Here is a 9,646-nt window from a genome sequence, read left to right as displayed (position 1 = left end):
GTGCCACGCATGGCCCTGCCGTGGGGGGAGCGCAGCTGCCTGCGGGTTGGGGTTGGCTCCGGGAGCAGCGGCACCGGGATGGGGGCTGCGTCGGGCACACGGAGCGGCTCAGGGTAACCCCGCACGTCTCTCTCTGCTCCCCGCCGCTGCCAGGAGCAAAGCTCCCTGCCTGGACGCGGGCCAGGCTCTCCAGACAGCGCATCCACGCCGTCGCTCCCCCCGGGAAAAACTGTCTAAAATCTGGGCAAACAAACCATGGCGTGTGCCCCCTCCCCCCCCTCCCCCTCACTGCACGCCGGGCCGGGAGCAGCCCACGCACCCACGGCTCCGCGTCCCCGGGGCGGGGGGGGGGCAGCTGATGGAGCACGGCAGGACCCGGCCCCGTGGCTGCAGTGCACAGAAGGGCCCTGCAGCTCCGGATCTGGGGGAAAGCAAAGGGCAGCTGCTACTGGGCCGGGGGGGTGAAGGCACATCTCCTCCCCCCGCACACCCCCAGCAGCCCCAGCACATCCCGAAGGCCCCGGCGTGCCCAGCTGAGCTCTGGGCATCCCAAACCCATCCCAACAGCCCGAGGAGCCTCCCCCACTACGAGCGAGCCCTGCACCAAAGTTCCCCCGCAACCCCGCAGCCTCTCTGCCCCCCCGCCCCCCCCACAGCGGGGCCGCTCCCCGGGCCGGGCCGTGCGCGGGCCCCGAGCGCCACCTGGTGGCCGCGCGGCGCAGTGCGGCTCGGAGGGGATAGAGGAGACGGGGCCGGGGCGGCCCAACGTGGTTGGCGGGGGGGGAGAGCGGGTTTATTGCGGACTGCCGGCCCCGGAAAGTGGGGGGAGGACGGGGTCGGTGGTACCCGAGCACCGAGGGCTGACCAGGGTCCGGGTGGTGGCACGCGGGGCTCTTCTTGGAACAGGATCCCGGGGCTGGGGAGGGTCTTTGTGGCATCGCAGCGTGGGCAAGGGGAAGAGGCGAGCACCTGGATGTGGGGAGGGAGAGAGGCACAGTGAGGGTGGGGAAGGGGACGCAGCGTGGGGTTGTGGGTCACGGGGAGGACGCGTAGGTCTCGGTGCCCAGAAGGCGGTCAGGCTGCTGCCAGCCCCCCGCTGTGGGGCTCTGTTTCCCCGTCTGCCAAACGCCTCCGTATGGGCTTTGGGAGAATAGCCCAGAGTCACTGTCAGCGCAGGTTGCAGCTGTCACATACAGCTCTCAGGGTCTGACGGTGGCAGCTGGGTTGGTTTTGGCACAGCTTTCTGAAATCCAGGCAGGGAAGCTGCACAGAGCCCCATCTCTTGGGTGAACATCTGAGCGTCACCACGTCCCCGCAGCCCTGTCATCCCCGGCCCTACAGATCCACCCCCATCCACTGCTGCGCTGGGCACAGTGGCATTTTCCCTGACCTATGCCGCTGTTTCCCGGCCTCACCACCTTCCTTCCATGTGAAGCAGAAACCAGAAGATGGAGCCAGACTGTCCTGGGAGAGAGGAGCAGCGCTGCCTCCCCAGCACGTACACCCCGGGGTGCCACCTCTCACCTGGGCACCGCCGTCCTCACCGCTCCTCCAGCTCGTAGGCAGCCGCCAGGTAATCCTTGGGGACGATCCCGACGGTGCTGTTGAGCTCCCCGACCCACCAACCATACATGTTGTACTCCTGGAGGGGGGGGGGAGGCACAGCAGAAGGGTTAATGGCAGCGGGCACAGCTCTGCTCCCTTCCTCTGGCAGCCGGGTTTACACAGACCCATTTCTCTCCCCTCCAAGTCCCACCGGGAGGGCACTCTGCTGCCCTTCCTCACCCCAAGCTGCATCCCCTACTCTGGCACAGCCCCCCCCCTCCCCGTGCTTTGCCATCTCCTCCAGGCAAGCAGGAAAAATCCCACTGCAAAAGCAGAAGAATGTGGCTCAGTTCGCCGCATCCTGGCACCTCTGCGGGCACAGCAGCCCCAGGCAGGAGATGCACCCCAAGGCGCAATGGGGACCCCCCCCAGCACCCTCCTCCCGCCCCCAGCTCTGCCACAGCCCGAACACTATGAGGTATTTTAAAATAATTTCTGCTTTGATGAATTGCCGGCTGGTCCGCGATTGCTCATAATCAAAGGGAGGAAAATGCAAATGAGAGCCAGCCGAGAACTCGCGGCGCCGAGCGTTTATTTCACTGCGCAGTGCCAAAAAGAATTAAAACAACATTAAACTCCCAGCAATAATGTTTAAGTCCTCGTTTCCAAGTGCCAAATTGCACCACTCTGGATCATACAGATGTTCGTTAATTATGCTAATTTTTATTAAACTATTAAAACGAGGAGTGCACTGGCACAGCAAGGCAGAGCCCAGTGCAGGGTGAACTCTGCTCTCGTCTGGAGGTGCTCATTTACATCTCGCTAACGCGCTGATGCCTGAGACCGGGCTGCTGTGCTCGGGCTTTGGGGGGAGGGGGTGAGAAAGAGGGAGTTTGAGGGCGGTTTTACTGGCATCTACCTAATTACACACTAATGGGGCCTCTGTGCTCAATACCTGCGTGGACTGGGTTTGGGGGAGGGGGGAGGGGGGGATTGGAAGTAATTTAGCTGAGACTTTACAGAAGGGACTGAAAACTCACTAATCTGGAAGATAATTGCTCCGGAGAGCTCTGTGCTTGCAGCTCAGGGCTGTGGGCAGGGGGAGCGGGGTGCTCTGCCCCACTGAGAGCTGGAAGCAGCAGCCCTGGGCACCCAGCAGGGCCATGGCACCCAGCACCCAGCAGCACTGGGAGCCATCCCTGCCCCCCCCCCCGGAAGCCACCGTGGCCCCGCTCCGCTCCCAGCGCTCGGCTCCTCTCCATCTCGGTCCTGCTGGAACTCCCCGATTTACTCCCAGGCTGAAAGAAAACCCCTCCGAGCACTTTCTGCATTTAATTCCCCGAGATTCCCCAGCGCCAATCGAACCCGAAAGCAGACGCTCGTTCCGATAATCGCCAGCAATTGGGGGCTTTTATGGCGGCTTGGTGCACGGGGCCGTAAAAGGATTGATGCCGCTCAGCTCCACCCGCAAGGGAAAAAGAGAACGGAGGGGAAGAAAAAAAAAAAAAAAAAGAAACAAGGCAACCACCACAAAAAGAAAAACAACCACACCAAGCCAAAACCCGGCCACAAACCACTGCCACCAAACCAAATTGAGCAGCAAAGCCACGAACAAAGCCAGCTGGGGACATCTCCCAGCACGGCGATCACTGCCTCGTGCCATAGACCTTGTGCTCCACGCTCCTTGGGGCCCCATCCCACACCTCTCCTGCTCCTTGCTGAGGCGCTGTGGGCTCTCAATGGGGATGAGATGTACCCCCCCCATGGGTGCTCCCAAGCCCTCCTTTGCCACCGCTCTCCTTTGCCAGCCCTCGTAAACAACCCCTCTGAGCTCCGGGAACGCCATTCATCACCTCGCTTCGCACAGAAGATCAATGACGCTTTGATGGATGCCGAAGGAAAAGCCAATCAGTCAGGGACTTATCGGTTTATGATTGCCCGGCCCCATTATTAGTGCTTGTGTGTCATACATTATTGTTAGGAAAATGGAGGAATCTAATTCATCGATGAGGTATGGCAGGCGCGCAAGGGGTCGGCTGACACCCGAGAGTTTTATACCAGGTCAGCTATACATCTATCCACCTCGAAAAGCAGCTCAGGGCTGCAGCAAGCTCTAGAAATCCAGGCTCTACCCATCTGCCAGGACCTACCTGTCCCCAGGGGCCTCGGAGCTGTGGCAGTGAGGGATGCAGCTGGGAGCACCTCTCCCCATCAGCTTTCTCTATGGAGGAGCAGCTCAGGTGCTGCTCATCATGACCCAACCCTGCTCCCCTTTACACACTGGTCTTTTTGTAGAGCAGCTCCTTTAAACCACAAATGATTCCCACCTGCTTCCAATGACTCAGCTCTCAGCTGTCGCAGGAGAGGAGGTAACACAGCTGGGGCATTGCTCCTTCCCTTGGTCCCATGTGCTGGGCTGGTTCCAGCATCACCAGAGGATGGATGTGGTGCCTGGTCCCACTGGTGTCCCCATGTCCATCCCACCAGGGTCTGTGTACCCATCCCACCAGGGTCTGCATATCCACCCAATGGGGTCTGTGTGTCCACCCCACCGGGGTCCCTACATCTGTTCCACCATTCCACAGGGGTCCACATGCCCACCCCCTTGGTGTTCCCATATCCATCCCATCAGGGTCCCCATGTCCACACCATCACTGCCCATGTGCCCACCCCACCAGGGTCCTCATGTCCGTCCCATTGGGATCTGCATATCCATCCCACTGGGGTCTGTGCACCCATCCCACCAGGGTCTGTGTGTCCATCCCATCGGGGTCCCCATGTCCACACCACCACCGCCCATGTGCCCACCCCACCAGGGTCCTCATGTCCGTCCCATTGGGGTCTGCATATCCATCCCATTGGGGTCTGTGCACCCATCCCACCAGGGTCTGTGTGTCCAACCCATTGGGGTCCCCATGTCCACACCACCACCGCCCATGTGCCCACCCCACCAGGGTCTGTGTGTCCATCCCATCGGGGTCCCCATGTCCACACTGCCACTGCCCATGTGCCCACCCCACCAGGGTCCTCATGTCCATCCCATTGGGGTNGTCCATCCCATCGGGGTCCCCATGTCCACACTGCCACTGCCCATGTGCCCACCCCACCAGGGTCCTCATGTCCATCCCATTGGGGTCTGCATATCTATCCCATTGGGGTCTGCATATTCATCCCACTGGGGTCTGCATATCCATCCCACTGGGGTCTGTGCACCCATCCCACCAAGGTCTGTGTGTCCATCCCATTGGGGTCCCCATGTCCACACCACCACCGCCCATGTGCCCACCCCACCAGGGTCCTCATGTCCATCCCATTGGGGTCTGCGTATCCAACCCATCGGAGTCCCCACGTCCATCCCCACTGGGCTCCCCATACCCCAGCCCAGGGGGAGGCTGGAGGCGGCTGGGAGCTGATGGGATCGGGTGGTGATGTGAAGACGCCGTATTAATATTTATTCCATCAAGCGGGCGGCTCGCAGCTCGGCGCGGCTCCGCCGTGCTCTGACCGCAGCACCAACCCTCAGGCACCGCAAACACAATTTGAAAACAATGTGACGGAAATGTTTAATCTGCTCAGCCCATCTGTGCTGCGTATTTCTCCAGATCTCCCTGAGAGAGGCGCCTTCGAATCTCCACATTGCCTTTAATATTCTCCTAAATCACCTCCCCACCGCACTTCAAGGGCCATTGCTACAATATCACAGGTTCACCGAGAGTGCACGGGAGAGGGGGGTGCGGGGAGCGGGGCTGGGGACGGGGGTGTCGGCGGGGAGATTTTTTATTTTAAAATATTTCCCAGGGTTGGTGTTCCCGTGCCCCCCTCAGACAGACGCAGGGAGAGGAGAAAAGGAAGCAGCGTGGGGGGGGGGGGGGGGAACGGAGCAAAGTTATTGTGCCGTTGCTGGGGGGCTGTTCAGAACCAAACGGGCTGGAATGGAGCTGAAATCGTTCCCGAAGAATCGCTTTTACGCATCTCCTTCCTCGGCCGCCCGTGGTTGGAGCTGGTACCGCTGCCTGCAGGGCCCCATCCTGCTCCGAGCAGCTGCGGGGAGCTGGGGGGGGGGGGACCAAAGCAGCACGGTGCAGGCCTGGGGCAGCCAAGGCAGCTCCATGTGGGGGTACAGCTGCGCCCTGGGGGCTCCTGGCCCTGGCCCTTCCCCATCCCTGTCCCTATACGTGCACCTATCAGCACCTCTGTCCCCGTCCCTGTCCCTGTCCCCACTGTGAAGGACACAAGACCCATCCCTGCCTTCATCCCCATCCCTGCCTTCATCCCCATCCCCGTCACTGGTCCTTGTCCCCATCCCTGTCCTCATCCTCATGCCTGTACCGTCCTCATCTTTGTCCTTGTCCCTGTCCCCATCCCAGTCTCCATCCCCATCCCTATCCCCATCCACGTCCCCATCACTGTGCTTGTTCCCATCCCCATCCATGTCCCTATCTCCATCCCTCTCAACCCCTCCCTCCTCCCCCCTCCCCTCCCCATCCCCATCCCCATCCCCATCCCCATCCCCATCCCCATCCCCATCCCCATCCCCATCCCCATCCCCCCTCCCCATCCCCATCCCCATCCCCATCCCCATTCCATCCCATCCCCATCCCAGTCCCCCTCCCGCCGTTGCCATGGCAGCAGTGCCGCTTCCTGCCCCCCGGGGCCGCAGCCGGATCCACCTGCTCCTCCCGACCCTCGCGGGGTCATCGTCAGGTCGCCAGAATAAATGAACGCGAGCACTAATGATGTGTTTGCTGGCTGTTTATGCTCTCTGTGTGTCAGGGGCACTCACATTTAGAGAGCTCATTATGGCTGCAATTAGACTGCACCACCGCTAGATATTTAACTCCTTTTTCTTTTAAATTAGCATTTTAATAACGTCGCTTTGAGCAGGGGGAAAACAAAATGACCATTTTTCACGGACAAACTTCCTAGCTGGAGGTGCAAACTCTGAACGGCCAAGTTGCACGGGAGGGCACGGCCAGCCCGGCCCGCTCCCTTCCCCGGTGCCGCACGGAGGGGAGAAGGAGGGGGAGGGCTGGGGAAGAGGGGGGGGGTTGAGGACCGAGCTCTTTTTATTTGCTTTATCGCACACTCCATTTCCTAAATTTGTTCTGCAGCCAATTATTTTCGCCTTGAAAGCCTGATGGAAGCGAGCAGCCGTCCGCGCTCGCCTCTGCCCGTGACCTGTGAAGAGGGCCGGCGGTAATTGTGCACATGTGTGTGCGCGCGTGCGAGGAGCCCGGCCGCCAGCGGAGGGATGGGAACAGCAGGAGGAGGGCGAGGGGGGGGGGATGCGGCCGAGTGTGACCCCCCCCCCCCCAATTCCACCACAAGGGTCACCAGGCGCTGTGCAAACCCCCGCTCCCTCCCTGCGCTGGGATTTGGGATGCGTGCTCCCGGGATGCCACCCTTGGGCCACGATCCCTACCCGGGAGCCGTCCTGGATGCGGCGCCCCGGGGCCGTGCAGCCGAAGGGGAAACCTCAGCGTGGGGCAAAGGGATGGGGAGAGGAAGGAGAAACGCTGCCGGGTCCCGGGTGCGAGCGCTCCGCATCCGCCCGGCTGTACCGGCTCGTAAATACGGCGCGGAGAGCTGTAATTTGGTGATAGCTACCCCAGGACATATCGAGATCCACTTCTGTTATTTTAATTAAATACTGCATTACGGTTTGTGACAACTTCATCGCTGGCGCGTAAATGAATTTGGAATTAAAGTCTTACTTAGGCATTCCACTACTCCCGCCCCCCCCCCCCAACCCTCCCCTCCCCTCCACCCCTCGGTGGTGCAAAGCGAAGGGCCGTAAAACCGAGATGTTTGCAGCTGGAGCAGCTCGGAGGAGAAAAGCAGGAGGGATGGAGAGAGCTGGGGATCTCGGTGCACGGCGCTTGGTTGGCCGTTCGTAGCCTCTAGTTCTTATTTATTTAACTCTTGATTTGCTGCTATCCCATAGGAGAGCACTGGAAGGGTCGGGATTGTGGTTTTGGGGATGGCACGGCCTTGGCTTCTTGGGGGAGAGGGATGGCAAAGGGGAAACTTCCACTCGGTGCCCGGCTCAGCGCCATCCATCCATGAACTCATCTCTGATGAATCCCGCCCGTCCGTGACATTTGGCGACGGCACCGCTCGAAATGTGACCGCGTCCATTGCTTCCAACGTTACCCACGCCTCGTGAACCGGGAGGCGGTTTCATAATTAGCTCCGTCTCCCTCTAACGAACAAAGCTTCCTACCACTCCGCGTGAGCAAAGGCAACAGGCTGAGACACGGCGGGGCCGCGGCGATGAGGGGATGGCCGTCACCTTTTTGGCAAAGCCACGTCGCCTCCGGGCCTTATTCTATACCCACGTGCCAACACTTTGCCCTCCCTTTCCCCATTGCTCCATGGCTGCTCCATCCCAAATCAAAGCGACTCACACCCATCCCCCCCCCCACCCCCATCATTAAATCTCTGCTTGATAACAGCGTGCCCGACTCCGGAGCAGCCACGGCTGCCCTACAACGGTGGCTCCGGAAAATGGCAGCGTTGTCACACTTAAAGACACAAATTTCCCCCGTAATATATTCGAATGGAAACCTCCGGATCCAATACTACATGGGCATATCTAATAAATTCACAATATTTCAGCCTCAACAGCCTACAACGGTTAGTTTTAAAGATTTATGTGGTAAAAAATTACTCGGTGATGAATATAGTTTATTCTGTGCGGTATTGGAGGGTATAAGGAATTAAACTACTGTCTTTAACAGTGAATTTATTATTACCTCTGTCAAAGACGAAGTCTTTAACAGCGTTTATTATAAATTTCCGGGCACAATAAATGGTCGGAACGCGCCTCGGAGCCCCACGGGGGGACCAGGTGCCGGGAGTGGCTGTGATGTGTGCCCCACTGCTGGGCACGGCGGGGGGCTGGGGGCTTCTCGGTGGCCCCCCAGGGATGGGGACCCACTGCTGGTACGGCCTCGGTGCCCGGGGGTCGGGGGGTGACAGCAGTGGGGGGTGGGTGACGGCAGCCAAAGGTGAGAGACAAAAGCTATGAGAGGGTGAGAGCCTTGGTCCATGGGTGTCAGCAGCCATGGGGGGGTGATAACAGTGGTAANGCCCACCCCGCCTTCATTGAAAGCAATTGAGAGAATTAACTTATCCGCTTTTATGGCCCTGCTTGTCACATCCAACTAAGCCCACTTAAAATAGGAAGTCTCGCTGCATTCGAATAATTATCGTAACGTACAAATCACTCAGCCGAGGGACGGGGGACCGGGGCTGCGGGGAAGGGGCACAGGGTTTTGCTGGGATTACGGCTTCCCCCTCCCTATGGTTGCCAGCCCCCCCAATCTGGGCGAGCAGCAGCATTTTGGGGTCCCTGCGTGGCGGGGTGCTGGGCTGCAGGATGGGCTCTGCAGCAATAAACCAGAGCCTGGTGGCACCGGGGCGGGGGGGGGGGTGGGGGAGGAAGGAGGGGGCACGCATCCCTTGGGTGCCAGCTCCAGGGAGGGAAACAGCACCTGAGGGATGCTGCTGCGCCCATAGCACTCCCCAGCCCCACGTGCTGCACCCATGGGACCGCGCTGTCCTCAGGGCACGGCTCTGAGCAGGGGGACTCTGGGCACGTGGCAAGGAAAGTCCCCCCGCAGCCACATGCCCTGCACCACGCGCTCACCCAGGTGCCCAGGAGAGGGATCGAGGCCGCAAGGACGCAGCAGCAAAGAGACGGCTCCAAGGAATTGCCTTGGGGACAAAGCTGTCCCTGCCCGGCCTGCCCGCAGCCCCCCCTGCCCCCCCCCACCCACACCGTCCGCCCCTGCTGCTGAATCCCTGCCAGCTACTGATGTCCACTAACCCCCAAATCACTTCTCCCCGCTGCTGCTGCTGGAAATGTCAGACAGGACCCAAGCAGCAGCCGGCATGTGTTTCAAACACACCAGATGGATTTTTATATTAGCTCCTATTTCATGTTCAGACAGAGCGACCGCACCGCTAAAACTGCAGCCTCGACGCTGCCGAGTTTTGCTTCTGTGAGATTAATTCTGCGAAATTAATTGGGACAAGATTGAAAAGGAAATTAAAATGCAGCTGAGTGAACAGGCTTTTCAAACACCTTTCCCCCCCC

At 59.9% G+C, this 9,646-nt stretch overlaps 2 long non-coding RNA genes across 2 annotated transcripts; one reads left to right on the top strand and one right to left on the bottom strand.

Annotated features, from left to right (window-relative positions):
- Positions 729-4,147, bottom strand: LOC110388494. The gene is made up of 3 exons (XR_002432894.1): positions 3,696-4,147; positions 1,525-1,642; positions 729-969 (listed from the first exon to the last, which is right to left on the bottom strand). It is a non-coding gene; the product is annotated as an uncharacterized LOC110388494 (long non-coding RNA).
- LOC110388495 lies at positions 4,603-7,216 on the top strand. Its single transcript, XR_002432895.1, has 2 exons — positions 4,603-5,248; positions 6,657-7,216. It is a non-coding gene; the product is annotated as an uncharacterized LOC110388495 (long non-coding RNA).

Source organism: Numida meleagris, chromosome 26, assembly GCF_002078875.1.
Source record: "Numida meleagris isolate 19003 breed g44 Domestic line chromosome 26, NumMel1.0, whole genome shotgun sequence".
NCBI classification, from domain to species: Eukaryota; Metazoa; Chordata; class Aves; order Galliformes; family Numididae; genus Numida; species Numida meleagris.
Note: the sequence above shows the minus strand (reverse complement) of the source record. Positions and strands in the feature narration are given on the sequence as shown.